The 20,945-nt window shown below is 43.0% G+C and overlaps 2 long non-coding RNA genes across 3 annotated transcripts; both read right to left on the bottom strand.

The window, feature by feature from the left end:
* Positions 1-16,849: 16,849 nt before the first annotated feature.
* On the bottom strand, positions 16,850-18,591 carry LOC146499317 (uncharacterized). Of its 2 annotated transcripts, none has more exons than XR_014870241.1 (4): positions 18,461-18,591; positions 18,240-18,347; positions 17,052-17,511; positions 16,850-16,964 (listed from the first exon to the last, which is right to left on the bottom strand). It is a non-coding gene; the product is annotated as an uncharacterized LOC146499317 (long non-coding RNA). The 2 variants fall into 2 exon arrangements; XR_014870240.1 differs by having other exon boundaries at positions 18,240-18,369.
* Positions 18,592-19,465, bottom strand: LOC146499318 (uncharacterized). The gene is made up of 4 exons (XR_014870247.1): positions 19,287-19,465; positions 18,937-19,102; positions 18,734-18,816; positions 18,592-18,635 (listed from the first exon to the last, which is right to left on the bottom strand). It is a non-coding gene; the product is annotated as an uncharacterized LOC146499318 (long non-coding RNA).
* Positions 19,466-20,945: the final 1,480 nt, after the last annotated feature.

The following is a 20,945-nucleotide window of genomic DNA, read 5'->3' on the forward strand; positions in this document are numbered from 1 at the left end:
TAATATCAGTGCTCAAGCTGACAGTTCATCACAGGCCAAAACAGCCCTCTGGCCACCAGGACATGTCCTGGTGTTCCCCACAGGCCACTGATCCTTATACTTTCACTACACATCACTGGAGGATCAAGTCGAATCAAAGCCCCCCTCCACTTGTTGTTGTGCTCGAGAAATAAACAGTCCTCTCTGCTTTTGCAATCCTTAAACCTGTTTTTATCCTCAAGAAAAAAACTGCTCAAAAACTGCTTACTGCCTGCCTGTGATTGCTTTACCGTCTGCTTTAACTGCCTGTTTGGTAAATTGCGGTCTGCTGAGCTATTAATGGTTTGTTGCTGTGCTCATATTCTCAGCTAATTTACCTGTGGATCCATTTGTGGTGCAACATTCGGGTATTTGCACTGCAGAGCTGTAGACCCACAAAAAATAAAGGCTGATACATTTATTTCATGATAAAGTAAGAATAAAAGAAATGACGATGTTTGGAGACAATGAGGGGAAATGCTGGGCTTATGGACACACACTCTCTAACAGAGTGCCGATTTCCTGAATTAAAAATGTGTATTTCTTTGAAAGCACTTTCATCTCAAAATACCAGCAGTCAGCAGCTTAAGTCCACCCACATCAGTGTCAACCATCAAACACCGGTGTGGGTCCAACCCCGTGTCAGCTCTTGAAATCTTTCATTAAATAAATCGCCCATAATTTCAATGCTTCTGGCCTTTGCCAGATCAAAAGGCAGAGCGTGGATTTCATCGGCATAAATTATTCAGTGCATCCTGTGACAGGTGGAGCTGTGGGACAACAAAAAAAGGTACACACCTGTCATCCGTCTTGTTAAATATGAACAAATCGCCCTCTGTTTATGAACAGCGTATAGGACCTTGAGTCAGACTTGTGGGGATGTAACGCTTCCCTCGGCAGAATACTAAGCAAGGATTTTGGGTGTGTGAACATGGGCACAGTGGATTAGCATGGAAACAACACTGGCAACATCCACTAAAAACAATCCCTGCAGAGCAATTCAGAATCATGAAGGGAAGCGTATCAGCAGCAACATGCACAAACACACATGCACTGCACATACAGGCCCCAACAAAGGCTATATACAGGCCATCAGCCCCACCACACACACACACACACACACCAGTCTTGCTGGCAGTAATCAGAGTGCAGTGTGTTTTTCACAGCGGTGTAATTCATCAAAGTGACGGCTGCCAATGAGTCTCAGTCAGCCAGACAGCCACAGCTAATCAATCATCAATCTACCTGCTCTTTGTCTGCAGCCACCACTGCCATATTTCACGACACACACATACATTTATACACACAGTCTCCCTTTGTATGGTTGCCTTCTGCAGCTCCTTGTCCAGATCACTGTGTAGAGCAAGGCACTAACACGACCAGGGTTAGGAGTTTAATTCCCTCATTAAGCCGACTTGAGAGAGAAAGTAATTAAGCGCCCATCGTGTTTATTGAGGAAGACAGATGGGCGTTACATTAGTCTGATTTTATGAGCTCATATTTAATATCTTTAAAGGATTAGCCTCATGATGTTCTTCTTAGCTTATGTTAGCATAAAAATACAATTTGTCTGATTAACCTGTAAACAGACAGAGTGGGGCTGCAGGGGAACTCACAGGAAGTGAGTCTACAATGCAAGATTCAATAATCACACCACAGGAATTTCTGCTTAAAGGTGCTTACTAGAAATGTTTCCATAAGGTTGAGGTGTTTTGCCAAGAGTTTTTAGTAGAATAGAATATAATGGAAAAGAATAGAACTTTATTGTCTTTGTACATGTACAATAAAATTGTGGGTGCTACACACCAGCTGTGCCAGAATCAAATACAAACTGTAGACAACAGGAATAAATAAGAAATATGGGAAATGTATGCAAAAATAAGAGAAAGACACACATTTAAGAACAAGTTCAAAGTGCTCGGAGAGCAAAGAAAAGACTTGGTCTATATAGAGTCTGTGTGTGTGAGTGAGTGGCCTGAGTGATGAGGGTTACTCAGGCCATGGATCAGATTGGTGAAGTAGGTGGGCAGGGTGGGGTGTGGGGGCATAGTGTTTGTTAACAGACCAAATGGCCCAGAGGGCAGTGATCAAGCAGGTGGTGGGTGAGGTGCAAGGGGTCATCCATCAGAGATGAGCCGAACACCGTGGTGTCATCAGCATACTTGACGATGATGCTGGTTGGGTGGGTTCGTGTGCAGTCATAGGTGTACAGGGTGTAAAGTAAGGGACTGAGAATGCAGCCCTGCAGAGATCCGATGCTGAAGGACAGCGGGGTGGGAAAGGTGGAGGTTGGGTTGGACTGATTGAGGCTGGTTTGTGAAGAAATCTTTGATCCAGGAGCAGGTGACAGTGCTGAACTGAAGGTTGTCCAGTTTGGTGTTGAGGATGTCTGGGATTACGGTGCTGAAAGCTGAGCTGAAGTCCATAAAGAGCATCCTCACATAGCTCCTGTTCTCCAGCTGGCTGAACGCTCTGTGAAGGGTGATGGCGATGGACCAGTTTACTCGGTAGGGGGTGCAGGGGAGGGGTGGTATCAAACCAAGCAAAGACAGAGCCTGGATTTCACTAGTCAGCCAAGGTTTTCGGTTAGGAAAATCCCAGATGGTTTTGGTTATCATCACACTTTCTACACAACACTTAATGTAGAAAAGGACAGACTGAGTGAAGTTCTCTGCTGTCCAAAGGACCTGTATGGCTGACCACCTTGAAATTTAGTATTATGTTGGAATTTTTCAACTGAATTCAATTCAGTTTTATTTATATGGCGCCAACAACAGTCGCCTCAAAGCGCGTTTACTTTGTAAGGTAAAGACTGTAGAATAATACAAAGAAATTTTAAGATGATGTTGTGAACTTGTCGCTTACTGTGACTAAAAATGTAAAACTGTTTGTTTTTACCTGTGAAGCAACAAATTACAGATACTTCGTTTCTGTACTTAAGTAGAATTTTCTGTACTTTAATTAAATACTTATTTTTCTAACTTTTTACTAGAGAAAAGAAAGCATGCTAACTTCACTCAGATGGAGAAAGATGTAAGAAAACAGGAGAGGAGGAGGAGAGGTTATATTTAACGATAAGGCCTGCTCAGTGGCATTTGATAAACTTCAGATTTAATGACATGTTATGTCACCATTTTTTTTTAATCACATATTGAACCTTTATAGGATGCGTTTTGATAAATTCTGAATTTTCATATCGTGGAATGTCCTGCACAACAAACTAAGCTGTACTAACTTTGTGTTATTCAAATGTTGCGTACTGTTGCAGTACTGTGGTGATTTGCACTGTAAAGCTCTGTGTTGGACAGGTGCTCAGTGGCTGTGGTTTCATGGTCAGTATTTGGTTACATTAAGTGTAACAAGTTAATTTGCATTTCAGCTGATGACACTCCACCTTATACCAACTGTCTGCAGTCTAGTCAAAACACAGTAATACTGTTCCTTCTTACTGATACCTCATGAAAACATCCACTGACATCTTTGTTTAACTCAGTTTTTTAAAATCCACAAAGAGCAGCAGGTCAGCTGATCACAGCCTGAACTCAAAGAAAATTTCCTTCAGCTCACATAAGAAAACATTGTGAGCTGAGATTCTTTTCTCCATGGTGAGTCACTCCAACAGATCTTAGTGCTACTACATCTACTGAATCCCACTTTAACCCCAGACTTAACTTAGCAAAGTCACCCTCTACACCTCAGGAGGTCTGGAAGTGTATGCAACAGAAAATAGTTTGGGGTTTTTTGTTCTCTAATAGAGTCAAGCATAATAGAGTCAAGCTGAGTGCATTCATCAGAATTCAAATTTACATTCAAATAATACTTGTTTTCTAATGCTAATATTATTTTATTGTCTTATTAATATAGCACAAGGCTCGGTTAACTTTGCATAAAATATGATGCATGATGTTTTGGAGTGTTTCATGGGGTCCCTGTCACGATCCTGGGTCTTATGACCCAGTGTTTTGAGTTTTAGTTCTTTTGATGTTTATAGTGTTTAAGCTTATTAGGTTCTTATGTTCATTTGCTTATTAGCTCCCTCTTGGTGTTCAACCCTTGTGTTAAGTCTCCCTTATCCTTCATGTGTTTCATGTCTGTTTCTTATGTTGTCAAAGTCCAATGTAGTCATGTCAGTGTTTCATTGTTTCCTATTTTATTTTTGAAAGAGGTCCTGTGCTTTGGTCTGTTTTGCTCTTTCCCTGTGGGCGTCGTTATGTTCATGTTGTGTCTACCTTGCCTTTCTGTCCCCATGTTTCAGCTCCCTATGTTCTGTCTCAGTTGGTGTTAAGTTTACATGTTTTGAGTTCAGTCAGTGTGTTTCCTGTTTTACTTTGAAGGTCCATGTCTCATGTGAGTGTTTCTAGTTTTGCTTCCCTTGTCTCGTCCAGCCTGATTACTCCCAGCTGTGCTCTCCTTCTGTGTTTCATTCCCTCGTTATCCCTCAGTGTATTTAAGCCCTGTGTTTCTCTTTGTCAGTGTCGTAGTCTCCCTCATGGCTGTGTTTCCCTGTGCGTTAGTTATCCATGTCCCAGTTTAGTTTAGTTATATTTTTTGTGCCCTTCTGCAATAAAGCAGCTTTTTGAGTTTATTTTTGTTGTCGTGAGTTTTGCGTTTGGGTCCTTCTCCTGCCTGGACACAGCCGAAACATGACAGAAGACTACGACAGACAATGGACCCAGCAGCTCATAACCCCTCCGCTGAGCTCCAGGAGGACATGATTTATGCAGTGGAGTTTCTTTGTCAGGAGTGGTTTGCCCTGCCTATTAAAGAATACCAGGAGGAGCTAGCTATTCGATTACAGAGAATGGTTTCTGGGCTTCCCTGGCTATTTGGCGCGCTACACCCACTCATTCAAGACTTCCTTGTTTCCACTGTACATGTCCACCCTGAGCAGCCGCTCCTGTGTGAAGAGTCGGAGGATTTTCAGCCGAGTCCGCTGGAGGTTTCGCGGGCCGACTCGTCTCCTCCCTCTTCCAGGAGAAAGCGGCGCTCACGCCGCCGTCACTTTTCACCTGCTGAGCAACTCCCACTGGTGAGTTATAATGACTGCTTTTCACACATCCCACCTGAAACCATAACTGAAAAGGACAATAAACTCACTCCAGACACTGTTGGAGTCTCCCTTTTGGATGATGACATCGACTGGGAAAAGCCTTTTCGTTTTGCTCCCTCTGAACAGGGAGAAGCCAAAGATAATAAGCACTCGCCAAAGGCTGTTAAAGGAAAGACTGTGAGCAATCGTAGCAGGTCTAACACACACAGTTTCAAGTTCTGGCAGTTCTCTGGTTTTGTCAAGTCCTGGTCCAGTCATACCCAAGTCAGTTTCACTCTAAGACTGTTAACCCAAGGACTTTAAAACTGCTAAAACAAAGACTGTAAAACATGGTGGAAGAGATGCAAAATTCATTTTTGATAGGTCTGTTTTTGTTGACCCAGTATATATTAACTCTGAGCCTGCCCGTTTTAAGACTGTTTTTTCTGAGCCACCTCCTCTGCCCCCTTGTGTTACTGCTCCCAGGGCAGCTCGGACCCAGCATACCCCTGCACCCGTATCAGTTCCTCGGGTGAGGGAGGCTGAGGTCCAGCTCGTCTGTGCTCCGGTTCCCAGGCCGGCTGAGGCTCTGCCAGTCCCTGCACCCGTACCAGCTCCTGGGTGGGGACAGCAGCTGCCCAGCTGTCGCCGCTACCTGTCCCCGGTTCCCAGGGTGAGGCCAGCTGGGACACAGCCCACCTCTGCACCCGTACCTACTCCTCGGGTGGGAGCGACTCGTGTCCGGCGGGTGTCTGCACCCATTCCTGTGTCTGCTGGAGGCTCAGGCGAGCCTATCCAGCACCCTGTCCTTGTGTTCTGGAGTCTCAGAGTTAAGTCAGCAACCATCATCACCACCATCACTACTGCATGCATTTCAGTCCATAGCTCAGTCATTAGCTCTGTTAGCAGCCCAGTCCATAGTTTCATTTTCCTGTGTTTCCGTTAGCTCAGCCCCTTTGCCCACTGTGCAGTTCAGCCATCCCCCCCAGTGTTCAGCTCCGCCATTTGTTCCACCACCCGCTCAGTCTTCTGTTCAGCCAGTAGTCTCTGTCCCTACTGGTCCTGCTTCGGCGTCAGCTGGAGGGCCCGAGGAGCCCGTCCAGCCTCATGCCTCGTCAGCTGGAGGGCCCGAGGAGCCCGTCCAGCCTCATGCCACGTCAGCTGGAGGGCCCGAGGAGCCCGTCCAGCAACCGTCCTCGTCAGCCGGGGGGCCCGAGGAGCCCGTCCAGCAACCGTCCTCGTCAGCCGGGGGGCCCGAGGAGCCCGTCCAGCAACCGTCCTCGTCAGCCGGGGGGCCCGAGGAGCCCGTCCAGCAACCGTCCTCGTCAGCTGGGGGTTCAGGAGAACCGCACCAGCCTCATGCCACGTCAGCTGGAGGGCCTAAGGAGCCCGTCCAGCCTCCTGCAGTGCCACCACCTGCAGTGCCACCACCTGCAGTGCCACCACCTGCAGTGCCACCACCTGCAGTGCCACCACCTGCAGTGCCACCACCTGCAGTGCCACCACCTGCTGGCCCTGCCACGCCTCAGCCAGAGGACGACGCCATGCCAGCTGGAGGTTCAGCCGAGCCTGTCCAGCACCCTGCCACATCTGCTGCAGCACCACCAGCTGCGGCTTTCACACCTGCAGCACCACCACTATCTGGTCCTGCCACGCCTGGTCCTGCCACGACCCAGCCAGAGGTCGTCGCCACGCCTCTGCTCGTCTCACCTGCCACGACCCAGCCAGAGGTCGTCGCCACGCCTCTGCTCGTCTCGCCTGCCACGACCCAGCCAGAGGTCGATGCCACGCCTCTGCTCGTCTCGCCTGCCACGACCCAGCCAGAGGTCGTCGCCACGCCTCTGCTCGTCTCGCCTGCCACGACCCAGCCAGAGGTCGTCGCCACGCCTCTGCTCGTCTCGCCTGCCACGACCCAGTCAGAGGTCGACGCCACGCCTCTGCTCGTCTCGTCTGCCAAGCCACGTCCACGTCCAGCATGGCTGTTTCCGGGGCCTGTCAAAACAGCCTGTCCATGGAAACCAACCAAACCACCCGAGGGGTCACGTCCACATCCACACTACCGTCGACCACCTGCCAAGCCACCTGAGGGCCTACGTGCAGACCCACGTCGCCGCCGGCCGCCAGCCAAGCCGCCCGACAGGTCTCGTCCACGTCGCCGCCGGCCGCCAGCCAAGCCGCCCGACAGGTCTCGTCCACGTCGCCGCCAGCCAAGCCGCCCAAGTGTGGCCAGCCATGCCTGCTTCACCACTGCCACCTTCCACGTGGTCGGCCCCCGGACCTGTTTCCACGCCACTGCCGTCCGCACGGTCGGCCCCCGGAACTATTTGATCGTGAACTCCTGTGCCGTCGGCCTCCGGGCCGGCCTCCTGAACGGTTTACGAACTATCTCCAGTGATTCGGTGCCTTAGACTTTTGTTTCGCACTGTTTTCGTGAACTCCGGGTTTTTGTTTTTGGACGTTTGCTCTGGCTTTAGTCGGTCTCCGGCCCTTCGTCCTGGACCCCCGCCGCCCGCCCTGGGTGGGTTGTTTTTGGTTTGGTTTTGTTTTGCCGGCTTTGGGCGTCTGGAATCCGCCCTTGAAGGGGGGGCTCTGTCACGATCCTGGGTCTTATGACCCAGTGTTTTGAGTTTTAGTTCTTTTGATGTTTATAGTGTTTTAAGCTTATTAGGTTTCTTATGTTCATTTGCTTATTAGCTCCCTCTTGTGTTTTCAACCCTTGTGTTTTCAACCCTTGTGTTAAGTCTCCCTTATCCTTCATGTGTTTCATGTCTGTTTCTTATGTTGTCAAGTCCATGTAGTCATGTCAATGTTTCATTGTTTCCTATTTTATTTTTGAAAGAGGTCCTGTGCTTTGGTCTGTTTTGCTCTTTCCCTGTGGGCGTCGTTATGTTCATGTTGTGTCTACCTTGCCTTTCTGTCCCATGTTTCAGCTCCCTATGTTCTGTCTCAGTTGGTGTTAAGTTTACATGTTTTGAGTTCAGTCAGTGTGTTTCCTGTTTTACTTTGAAGGTCCATGTCTCATGTGAGTGTTTCTAGTTTTGCTTCCCTTGTCTCGTCCAGCCTGATTACTCCCAGCTGTGCTCTCCTTCTGTGTTTCATTCCCTCGTTATCCCTCAGTGTATTTAAGCCCTGTGTTTCTCTTTGTCAGTGTCGTAGTCTCCCTCATGGCTGTGTTTCCCTGTGCGTTAGTTATCCATGTCCCAGTTTAGTTTAGTTATATTTTTTGTGCCCTTCTGCAATAAAGCAGCTTTTTGAGTTTATTTTTGTTGTCGTGAGTTTTGCGTTTGGGTCCTTCTCCTGCCTGGACACAGCCGAAACATGACAGTCCCACTGGATCATCCAGCTAATGCTTTCTTTGCATTAGCTGGGCTTGACAATAGCTAACACCCCAGTGTGAGATAACTGGTATCACAACGATGGTTATCAAATTTCTTTGGTAAGCCAGGCTCTCTGCTTCAGGCTCTGTGTGCACTCAAGTAAAACGGGCACAAAATGATCCTCATGAGTGCTGCAGACTCCATTCAGGGAGGCTATCAGATGATGATGATAAAGAACATACAGTGCATGTGGAAAACATCACTTGTTCCACATTTTGTCATGTTACAGAATTATTCCGAACTGGATTTAATTCATTTTTCACCTTTGAAATTCTTGCTTGGAATTCTAGTAAATTTATGAAAAAACACAAATATAATGTGTACATAATGGTGCGCTCCTGGATAAGTCAGAATTTATGAGGTCCAGGTAACCTTAAACTCAGATTTCCCACTTGGAAGGCCCGACAACCCCGAGTTACCAAGATGGCGTCACTGAATATGAACGGAATTAAAACTTTAAGAGTTTTAATCTGTACTGCTACTGTCGTGTGTTTTTTGAGTCAGGTTTCAAGTGCAGGCTCCTTTGTTGTCTTGGCTGTCAGCTTTGGGTCATCGGCTTGTTGGAAGATAGATCTAGCTCCAGACCAAGATCCAGGAGACATCAAGGTCGACCCCCAAAAAGTCACAAAAGAGCTCATATTCAATAAATTTGACACTGTTTGAAACATGAAAAGTCTACTTTTGAGTGTAAAAACTTGCAGTACCATTAATGTCCACTTGAGGCTGACTCCAAAAGTGAGTGAATCTCTATAGACTCCTATGTTAAAATCTCAAAATTTACAGCATAAATAAACATGTTTGCAGCCTGATCCAAAAACCAGTTTTGGTTTCTATAGTTAATTTCCCCCTTCATAAAAACTGCAGTAGGGTTGAATTCTTAATATAGCTGAAGCTTTTAAAATGTAATTGGCTTTGAGGTTGGGCGTTAACGGGAGTGTGCCAATGAGTTCCGACTAAGCCAATCACACAGCTGGACCTTTTATCAGTGTTTGTGCTGTTGACACATTTTGGATAATTTAATAACAAAGTCTTGAATGTGATTAATTGTACCGACACTGAACAAGACGTCTGCGCTTCAGAAAAGCTTTACAGGTGTTAATCGCCCCCAGAATTTCACCGAATCCTCAAACCATCCACTCAAGCCAGGTTACTGCAATCACTGCAATTAACCTCCTAAGACCCGAACTCTTTCATGGCATGCATTTTTAATTTCTCTTTGCTATTTGGGCTTATTGGGACCTGATGAATGTAAAAACAAAGAAATATCTTTTCACCTGATGTAGAGGATATCAGGCCCTTGTAGAGCAAAATTTAATACTGTGGTCTAGACAAGCCAAAATGTGATGTCCACATATGTGGACGCCAGGTCCTAGGATGTTAATTCTTCTACTACTACCACTATACACCTGTATAGCCACTTAAGTTTGTTGTATGATGTTAAATTCTCAGCTGAAATGTATGATTAGTGGGACTGCTCCTCTGAAACAGTTGGCAGCTTTGGAGGAATAAATTATGTGGTACGAGGCATTTAAAGTAGGGGGCAATTAATCTTACCCAGCGCATTGTCCAGGTTGTTAACAAGTCCTGTATTGATGTAAGTGAGATATGCCATTTGTACCTTAATGGACTTGAGGAATTGCTCAATTTGTTTCTTCCATAATTGAAGAGAAGATGAAACCAGTTCTGTATGATTCCCTCCGATCAATATTCACTTTCTACTCCTGTATCCTGTCAGAGAGGAACATAATTGGTGCGTCAGCGGATTTAGTTTGCAGAGCCTTTAACTAACCCTTCGTTCCATACATCTCACTCTGCTTATTTATTCTAATTTCAATTTCAAGGCAAATCTACTTTGAATACAGTTATTTTTAAATCTATTAGAGCAGTTACGGTTGAAAAATAAGACTGATTTTTTCTTCCTTCAGTAGCTGGTGTGCTGGATCATTGCCTCCCTCATTCTTTCTATGAAATACAAAACACTGTTATTCTGTCTCTTCAAAGGCTTCATTATGGAGACTACGAGAGAAAAGGTTTTTACACGGAGAGAAATGAAGTGTGGGGAGTGGGTGTGCTGCTGAAAAAAAAATGGTTTCATTACACGGGGAGGGAGTGAATGAGGTTTTTAAATAACATCCTAAATGCACCTTGGTTCATTGTGCTGTCCCGCTCTCTCATGCTATTCAATTTACATCCCACTGCCTGATGTTATGCCTGTCCTTTTTTATTTCATGTCTCTGTGTGACACATGCTACAGTTAGATCGATGGGCTGATCTATGGGGACAATATTTGGTCTTAAAATTTAGTCAGCCTGTGTTATAATGGCCGGGTGTTTTTTTCTTGTATTTTTTGTTCTTTTGTTTTATTTTCATAAAAAACAATGTCTTCAAATTACAAAAGGATGATTATCTTTTGCTCCCAGTGTTGGAAGTGTTTTAAGGAGCACAGTGTGTTTCTTTTGAGAAACAAGTATGAAAATCTGATTTAATCAAGGGGTCGCAGTCAGTCCATGCTGGAAACAAGGCATTTACGGACCTCAATTCCGCCGTTAAAATACTTTAAAGACTCAAAAAGCATATTTAGAACCTGGTGCAACAGATGGTTAGTTTTCACCTTAATGGGTTTTTTTGAGTTTTTTTTTTTTTTTAACTCATCTTGAAGGACAAGAGCCTCACCTCTGCTAAGAGGAGTCATTAAACTGGTTAATTTAACCATGTTAAGCCTTTATTATTTATTTATTTTTTCAATATATTTTTATTGATTTTATAATTGAGCAGTATACAACAATCACCTTCAAAAGAACACAACAGAAGGTGGACGGCAAGTCAACAAGGTGGTAATACAGCATACATAAATGTTAAAACAGAGTACATTTCACTTAAGTTTATCCATCAGGCTAATGACTGGTTGCCAAATCTTATAAAACACTCTCTCTCCAGGTGGAGTACATTTCCAAATTCTCTCAACCATGTTTCGAAGACAGGAGGTTTATCAGACTTCCAACATAGAAGTATCAGCTTTCTAGCCACAAGTGTAGTCATTGACACAACCTGCGTCTCTGTCTTGTCCCTTGCCCATCCCGTTTCAGACACCCCGAACAATGCTGCAAAGGGGGTACATGGGACCTCCCTGCCAATGGCTTTGGTCAGAAAATCAAACAGATGATTCCAAAAAAGCTGTAGTTTTTGGCATTGAAAGAAAAGGTGAGATAAAGTTCCTCGATCACTTGAACACTTAAGGAGCAGTGGCAGGAAGAACAGGGGGTGGATGTTACTGATGATGTTTGGCAAGAGTGCATTAAGAATATATATTGTAGTTCTATAAATGCTAAACATAGTCTGATCCAATTTAAGGTTGTGTATAGGTTGCATTTTTCTCCCACTAAAGTGGAAAAAATACATAAGAATGTTTCAGCCTTCTGTGCTAAAAGTATCAGATGAAGGACTGTATAAAAGAAAAAGTCCTTCATCTGATAAGAAAAAAAAAGAAAAGAAAAAAAAGAAGGAAAAATTCAGATAAATAAAAAAAACAAAAGCCGTATAAACCCCTATATGTGTGAGCTTTACTAGGCTCCCATACAGCAAATCAAAGAGTAAACAAAGACCCTGAGGGCTTATACTGTCCATATTGTAGGAAGTAATAACAGCAATAATACTGACCTAAGCTGTATGAGCCCACATCAACACGCCCATAAGAACAGTAAAAATAAGGCTTATGCAGAAAAAAAACATATACCCGAGGAAGTAAACCGTTGTGTTAAAAAGACCTACTCATTTGTACCCACGGCCAGTTTCTGGTCCAGGAATCTTTTGGCTGCCTCCGGCTTATCAAAAGTCTGTGTGACCCTGTCCAGCGTCACCCGTAATCGAGCTGGATGAATAAAGCCGTAGCGTAGATTGGCCGCCCTGCACCGTTTGCGGATTTCTTCAAACCTCTTGCGCCGTGCCAGCACCTCCGCGGTCAGATCCGGAAAGATGAATACTTTCGCCCCATCGTAGTGCAGCGGAGCTTTTTGTGCTGCCAGCCTCAGGATACGCTCGCAGGTTTGATAGTAGTGCAGCCTTACAATAAAAGGATGAGGCCGGTCCCCGTCAGCTGGCTTGGGTCCCAGGGCACGGTGTGCTCTATCCACCACGACCCTGCCCGTGAAGTTCTCACTCCCCAGAAGCTTAGGAATAAGCTCAGAAGCAAAGTCCAGTGGGTTTCCTTTCTCTGTCCCCTCCGCAACTCCAAGGATCCTGATATTCTGTCGTCTTGACCGCGACTCGAGGTCATCCAATTTTTTGTGATGTAAATCGCATCCTTTCTGGAGCGAGTCGCAGAGCGCCTCTAAAACGGTGTTCTGAGAAACCATCGTACTCTGACAAAACGTCCTACCCGTATTATAATTTGACATTTACTTGCGACTAAACCTAACCCTACCCCTAACCATAACGCTAACCACAACCATAACCTTAAGAAGTATTCCGGATGGGTGTAGGGTTGCCAACTCCCTGAGAAATAAATAAGGGACACCTCGTGGCCAGGGCCGGGCGACCCAGTTGTCTTCAGCCTTCCCAGTGTGGTGAATTTTTTAGCTCTTTTTTTGAGTGTGAAATTATTTTTTTAACCATTTGACTTGAATTTGATTTAAGTAGATGCGTATTCTTTGTGATATCAACACATGGGAAACAAAAATCATTTAGGCATTTATTTTTAGCTCAAAATGACAACATTAACACAATAAAACAGGTCTCTTTCTTAAACAGAAGCCTGTCATGCTTAACTTTTGAGAATAAAAGTAAATCTTTCTTTAAAAGAACTCTGTCCTGCTTAACTTAAAATTATATAAATTAATAGAAAACAATAGAAAGAAAAATATTCTTGTAACAGTGCACATTTAGTGCATTTAGTACAATTGGCTTCAGTAGAGACATTATTTCAGCTTTTGCTCCCGTTTGTAAACCCACTTGTTCCCATGATTACGCATCATAACTCATCATCATTATTCATCTATGTATTACTTTTATGTATTACTCATCTATTTGTTGTAATCATCTATCCTTGCAGTTGTTTATTAGACAAAATAAATTATATTATCACACTTCTGGCCACATAGCGCTGATATTCACTGCACATGCCCATTTTAACCTTAACCAGAGGGTTTAAAAACAAACAAACCAGTGTTTACATACCATATCTGCTTCTGCCGTGGCCTGGTGGACAAAAATTGGTTAAGGGTTCCCCGAGCTTTCACGCCCCTCATGTTCTTCATGTGCCCACCATTAGAAGCACGCCTATGGAAAAAGTGCGCCGGCACACAGTGCAGTGCGCTTTATAGGTGTTATTGTGCACTTTTCCAGCCAGGTGTTTTCCTTTTCCCATTCTTCCCTGTACTTTTGCAGCCTTTTTTTCTTTCTCTGAGAGGAACAAACATTGCTGGTCTAATGCTGGGCTTACACTGTGCGATTTGTGGCCCATTTTGAGCCGATTTTTGAGTCGTGCGACCAATTTGGGGATCGGCCCGATTTTGGCCTTCATCGTGTAGTATACGTGGGGTAACGAGAAGCGATTAACACCTCACGATCAGCTCCCGATCATCAATCGCTCGTGAGGGTGTCACCGCAGCCGCTCACGCGCAAACACGTAAACGTCAGTGAAAAACTGCGGTCAAGTGAGCCCTCACTTACGAAGTCACAGTCAAGCTAGCCGCACCGCAGGCCGCACCGAAAATGTTGTTGCACTACTCTTACGCATATTACGGTATCGGTGCCGACTGGCTTAGAAACGCAGTCTTTTGTGTCCTGACACTATTTTGCTTCACAATCCACTCCCAGTTTTGGTTCATCTCCACTTTTCCCCCTGTGATCCACAGCCCAAATTACTGTATGATTCAGAGAAAATTAACAATAAAACTTACACAATTTACTCTACTGTACTTTTAATGTCCTCATCTTTGACCTCAGATTACAGGAAAACTATAAGAGGTGACGCAGATATCTCACTGGATTCTGACTCTGGGTGACCCCCACTCTTCTCCCTGTCATCCACAGCCAAAATTACTGTACGGTTTTTGAGAAAATTGATAGTAAACTTTGCACAATTTACTCTACTGTACTTTTAATGTCCTCATCTTTAACCTCAGATTACAGGAAAACTGTAAGAGGTGACACAGATATTTCACTGGATTCTGAATCTTGGCCATCTCCACTCTTCACCCTGTGATCCACAGCAAAAATTAGTGTATGGTTTTCCTGAAAATTGATAGTAAACTTTGCACAATTTACTGTACTGTACTCTATATATTCTCATCTTTGACCTCAGATTACAGGAAAACTGTAAGAGGTGACGCAGATATTTCACTGGATTATGACTCTGGGTGACCCCCACTCTTCACCCTGTCATCCACAGCAAAAATTACTGTACGGTTTTTGAGAAAATTGACAGTAAAATCTTCCCATTTTGCTTTACTGTACTCTACATATTGACATCTTTGACCTCAGATTACAGGAAAACTGTAAGAGGTGATGCAGATATTTCACTGGATTCTGACTCTAGGCCATCTCCACTCTTCACCCTGTGATCCACAGCCCAAATCACTGTACGGTTTTCCTGAAAATTGATAGTAAACTTTGCACAATTTACTGTACTGTACTTTTAATGTCCTCATCTTTGAGCTCAGATTACAGGAAAACTGTAAGAGGTGAAGCAGATATTTCACTGGATTATGACTCTGGGTGACCCCCACTCTTCACCCTGTGATCCACGGCAAAAATTAGTGTATGGTTTTCCTGAAAATTGATAGTAAACTTTGCACAATTTACTGTACTGTACTTTTAATGTCCTCATCTTTGAGCTCAGATTACAGGAAAACTGTAAGAGGTGACGCAGATATTTCACTGGATTATGACTCTGGGTGACCCCCACTCTTCACCCTGTCATTCACAGCCAAAATTACTGTACGGTTTTCCAGAAAATTGATAGTAAACTTTGCACAATTTACTCTACTGTACTCTATATATTCTCATCTTTGACCTCAGATTACAGGAAAACTGTAAGAGGTGACGCAGATATTTCACTGGATTATGACTCTGGGTGACCCCCACTCTGCACCCTGTGATCCACAGCAAAAATTACTGTACAGTTTTCCTGAAAATTGATAGTAAACTTAACACAATTTACTGTACTGTACTCTAAATATCCTCATCTTTGACCTCAGATTACAGGAAAACTGTAAGAGGTGACGCAGATATCTCACTGGATTCTGACTCTGGGTGACCCCCACTCTTCACCCTGTCATCCACAGCAAAAATTACTGTACGGTTTTCCAGAAAATTGATAGTAAACTTTGCACAATTTACTCTACTGTACTCTACATATTCTCATCTTTGACCTCAGATTACAGGAAAACTGTAAGAGGATATTTTCACTGGATTCTGAATCTAGGCCATCTCCACTCTGCACCCTGTGATACTTCTTGCAGGCCTTTCAGACTGATCTGGTAAGAGCATTTGGTAATCGGGCCTACAACAGGCCTGTCATGTTCATGTGTGATGGATCCCTGGTACTCCTCCGATCCATTTCCATGACATTCTGCAGAACAAGTCTAGAGGATCTGCTGCATAAGTACTATGTCTTACTGAGTGGCCAGCAATTCAACATTCCCATTCTTCATCAATGTTTGAGCCATGTCATGAAAAATGCCAAGGACCTTTGTAAAAAAACCCATTTATATCAATAATTAAAAAAGAATACAAGATTTGTAATGTAAAGGTCCTACTAACAGTGATTTCATTCATTCATTTTCCCAGCATTCCAGAGAACTACAAGCTTGGAATGCATGTGTTTTGGCTCCTTGCATGCTGTGATAACTTAAAAGACATGGATGATGTTGTCCATAGTGCAGCAATAGTGTTTTGCAGTCCTTGTAGTGGAAGGAACGTAACAAAACACTACAACAACTTGAAAATCCTTATGCAAAAACGGGGGACCCTGGATTTGGATGAAAAGACTGTGATTGCTGAAGATTACAAGGTTAGCTAAGATTTATTTTTTAAGTAACCATATTAATAACTTTTTTACTTGTGTCTGTCGCAAATGAATTAATGAATTCACATTATTTTAAAAATATATATTTTAAACCACAATAATATTTTACATAATTAATTTTTCTTTGGTTTGATAACTTGCTGAATACAGATATATATATCTGTTTTACAGACTGATGTTCAGAATGCCCCCTTGAAGACCTTACATTAAAATAAGTAAGCATTAAAAGTATGTACGTGTGGGTCCCAATCAGCCAGGGTTTGGGTTTTCTGATTGGGACCCACACCCAGTTTCACACCTTGGCTCAGGCGATTAGAGGATCATCAGGGGGTCCTTTTGTCCCTCTGTGGGGGGATACTCCCACTATGTTTAAATCTGGGACTCCCCATCATTTGACCTTAGAACTCAAGAAGCTTCTCGGATGAGAGGTGAAACGTCTTCAAGCAACTTAAAGAAGTCCAGACGCTTTTCTTTGCAAGCTCCTTTGACTACGATGACCTGGATGACTGAGAACCTTCACAGACAAAATACCTTTAGTTAAAATTTACTTTGCATAGGATATCATGTGCACTGTGGGGTTATTCTGCAGACACGGGCCTACCAAATGAATCAGCTTCATGCAAGGTAGTTTGCCTGCTGTGGTAACTGCAACTTGTCCAGCCTTTAATTTGCCATTTTTGGCAATGAAGAGATCACTCTCTGCTTGGATAGTATGTCCTCCAGTAGCAGACAGTGCCTTTGCAAGTCCACCCATGTGAGAGACTTTCATTAGCAGCATTAACAATTGCATCCACTTTGAAGGCACATAAATCACTTTTCCATACTGTGACCGATGCCTTATTAGCCATGTATGTTGCTATTTTTGGGCAAACGGCTATTTGTTCCTGGCTCTCATCCTTCAAAGATAGACACTTGTCAATTTCCAGAGTCATTTATGACAATAACACAAAAAACATAAATGTAGACATTAAAAACATTTCTAAAAATGCCTGGTTTTGACGAGCATCATATTGTTTGTGCTGTTCCTGTTTAAAGGTTTGAACAGTGGTCTTCCCTTTTATCTGTTAACAGATAACATTTTTGAATGACTTTATATAATAGAATATAATATACAAAAGAATATGGTCATGAATGAGACAAACATGTTCTGATTTGAGATGTATGTAACGAGTGAGCATCTGTCCTGCTGTTGGTGTACCATACAGGAACTGATATGACTGTGTATGAGTGCCTAGTCTCCTTAAAGGACTCTGTCCAACATTACGTCCCAAGTAAACAGAGGAACTATGAGATAAAAACATGGGCAGTATGTGATGCCCGGTCCAGTTGTACAGAAAACATGCTAGTGTATGATTGCAAACTTGCTTGCCTGCAGTCAGGGCACACGAGCTGTGCTTAATACAGTAGGTCTCCAAAAGACAATAATCAGCCTTGAAAGCTTGTTTAATTCATATGCCCTTGGCCTACAACTGCTGAAAACAAAGCTGTACATGGTGTGACCAGCAAAAAGCAAAAAACCTGAGCTTCCTCCTCCACTTATGTCACCTATGGACATGCATTTTTTGGCATTAAAGTGGGGGTTCACTAAGGCCCATGCCTAGGTGTAATACAATGTCAAAACACATAAAGATTTCAAGTAATCAGTTGGAATACAGTTTGATAAAACATTGAAACATGGGGACGGATGATAATTTTTTTATAGTTTACCCCAGAGGACAAAAGGAGTATCGCAATCAGGAGGACATCACAAGGTTTAATTATTGAAAATAATGGGAACATGATAACTTACCTCAGTTTTCTTTTTCTTCAGTGGCAGTTCTGTCACTAACGGTGACACGTACACACCTTTTCATTTATTGCGTTTGTCTTTCCATTTCTCCATTTCCACGCAAAAAGACTTTTAAGATCATCTGTTAATTCTATAGTCATAGCCAAATGTTTTCACTTTTTCTTAGTTTCTTGTTCTTGTTGTATAAAACACAATTTTCATTATTAGGAAGTTATTCATACCTTTTGTCTTGATTTTTTCATGTCTGCATATTCAAGCAGGAGGGCATCGTGCATTTTTTGATAAATTTCCACAAAGTCATCAAGCCTTGTCAGTCTCCTTCTCTGGATACGGATTTTTTCAAATCCCACTGGTTTTCTCCATGATTCCTTGGGTTCTGTTGTCTTGTGTAAAATTCTTAAATGCAATAGTACATTGTTTAAGTCAGTATCTATGTATTGTACATTTATGTACAATTTATGTTTCTTTTTCACTTATTCTTCTCGCTATGATACCTGGTTCTTGGATTGCTGAATGTCACCATAGAGTTTACTGAGCTGCTGGTAAGCAGGACCAGTACCATGACGTCCAAGATCCCCTAAGGAGAATACAAGCAATTCAAAAACATAATTAAAATAGATAATTCAACATTTAGCACATTTACATTAATGAATAACTGACAATTTAAGATAGTAATACAACAAATAAAAAAACGTACTGAGCATCATTGATGACCACAAAGTTGCATGTGGTAGAAGGTGATTTACCAGACCGGCAATAAATTTGGGTGCATGAAAGATGTTTCATTTGCCCTCACAGTCCAGTGTTGCATTGTCAACAATTGCCTGGAAATGGGTCTTCAAGGGGGCATTCTGAACATCAGTCTGTAAAACAGATATATATCTGTATTCAGCAAGTTATCAAACCAAAGAAAAATTAATTATGTAAAATGTTATTGTGGTTTAAAATATATATTTTTAAAATAATGTGAATTCATTAATTCATTTGCGACAGACACAAGTAAAAAAGTTATTAATATGGTTACTTAAAAAATAAATCTTAGCTAACCTTGTAATCTTCAGCAATCACAGTCTTTTCATCCAAATCCAGGGTCCCCCGTTTTTGCATAAGGATTTTCAAGTTGTTGTAGTGTTTTGTTACGTTCCTTTCACTACAAGGACTGCAAAACACTATTGCTGCACTATGGACAACATCATCCATGTCTTTTAAGTTATCACAGCATGCAAGGAGCCAAAACACATGCATTCCAAGCTTGTAGTTCTCTGGAATGCTGGGGAAATGAATGAATGAAATCACTGTTAGTAGGACCTTTACATTACAAATCTTGTATTCTTTTTTAATTATTGATATAAATGGTTTTTTTTTACAAAGGTCCTTGGCATTTTTCATGACATGGCTCAAACATTGATGAAGAATGGGAATGCTGAATTGCTGGCCACTCAGTAAGACATAGTACTTATGCAGCAGATCCTCTAGACTTGTTCTGCAGAATGTCATGGAAATGGATCGGAGGAGTACCAGGGATCCATCACACATGAACATGACAGGCCTGTTGTAGGCCCGATTACCAAATGCTCTTACCAGATCAGTCTGAAAGGCCTGCAAGAAGTATCACAGGGTGCAGAGTGGAGATGGCCTAGATTCAGAATCCAGTGAAAATATCCTCTTACAGTTTTCCTGTAATCTGAGGTCAAAGATGAGAATATGTAGAGTACAGTAGAGTAAATTGTGCAAAGTTTACTATCAATTTTCTGGAAAACCGTACAGTAATTTTTGCTGTGGATCACAGTGTGCAGAGTGGGGGTCACCCAGAGTCAGAATCCAGTGAGATATCTGCGTCACCTCTTACAGTTTTCCTGTAATCTGAGGTCAAAGATGTCAATATGTAGAGTACAGTAAAGCAAAATGGGAAGATTTTACTATCAATTTTCAGGAAAACCGTACAGTAATTTTTGCTGTGGATCACAGGGTGCAGAGTGGGGGTCACCCAGAGTCAGAATCCAGTGAGATATCTGCGTCACCTCTTACAGTTTTCCTGTAATCTGAGGTCAAAGATGTCAATATGTAGAGTACAGTACAGTAAATTGTGCAAAGTTTACTATCAATTTTCAGGAAAACCGTACAGTAATTTATGCTGTGGATCACAGGGTGAAGAGTGGGGGTCACCCAGAGTCATAATCCAGTGAAATATCTGCATCACCTCTTACAGTTTTCCTGTAATCTGAGGTCAAAGATGAAAATATATAGAGTACAGTACAGTAAATTGTGCAAAGTTTACTATCAATTTTCTGGAAAACCGTACAGACCGCAGTGGTGAAAAAGACGGAGCAGCACGGCTGTGCAGCGTGTGATCTGGACACAAGCGATGGAGGCACAACTTGTAGAACTTTGGAAAGCTCATCCGAGGCTTTTCGATGTGGCATCACCAAATTATCACGACCACAACAACCGTGAAAATAGTTGGATTTACATTGCTGCTCAATCACAGCTGCCTGATCAATGTTTTTCATAAGCAATTTAGCAAAATTGATGGTGGTGCGTGTCTGTGTGAGTGAAAGACAGAGAGGGAGAGCGAGCGACAGATTTTCTGTTATAACCTTCATTTTATGGAGGCACGGTGTGAGCACTCGGGTCGCATCAGAGCATCGGGCGGTATAGTGTGAGACCCTGCATCGTGACCTACGAACTTATAACCCATGCGAGCCA

This window comes from Neolamprologus multifasciatus, chromosome 17 (assembly GCF_963576455.1).
Source record: "Neolamprologus multifasciatus chromosome 17, fNeoMul1.2, whole genome shotgun sequence".
NCBI classification, from domain to species: domain Eukaryota; kingdom Metazoa; phylum Chordata; class Actinopteri; order Cichliformes; family Cichlidae; genus Neolamprologus; species Neolamprologus multifasciatus.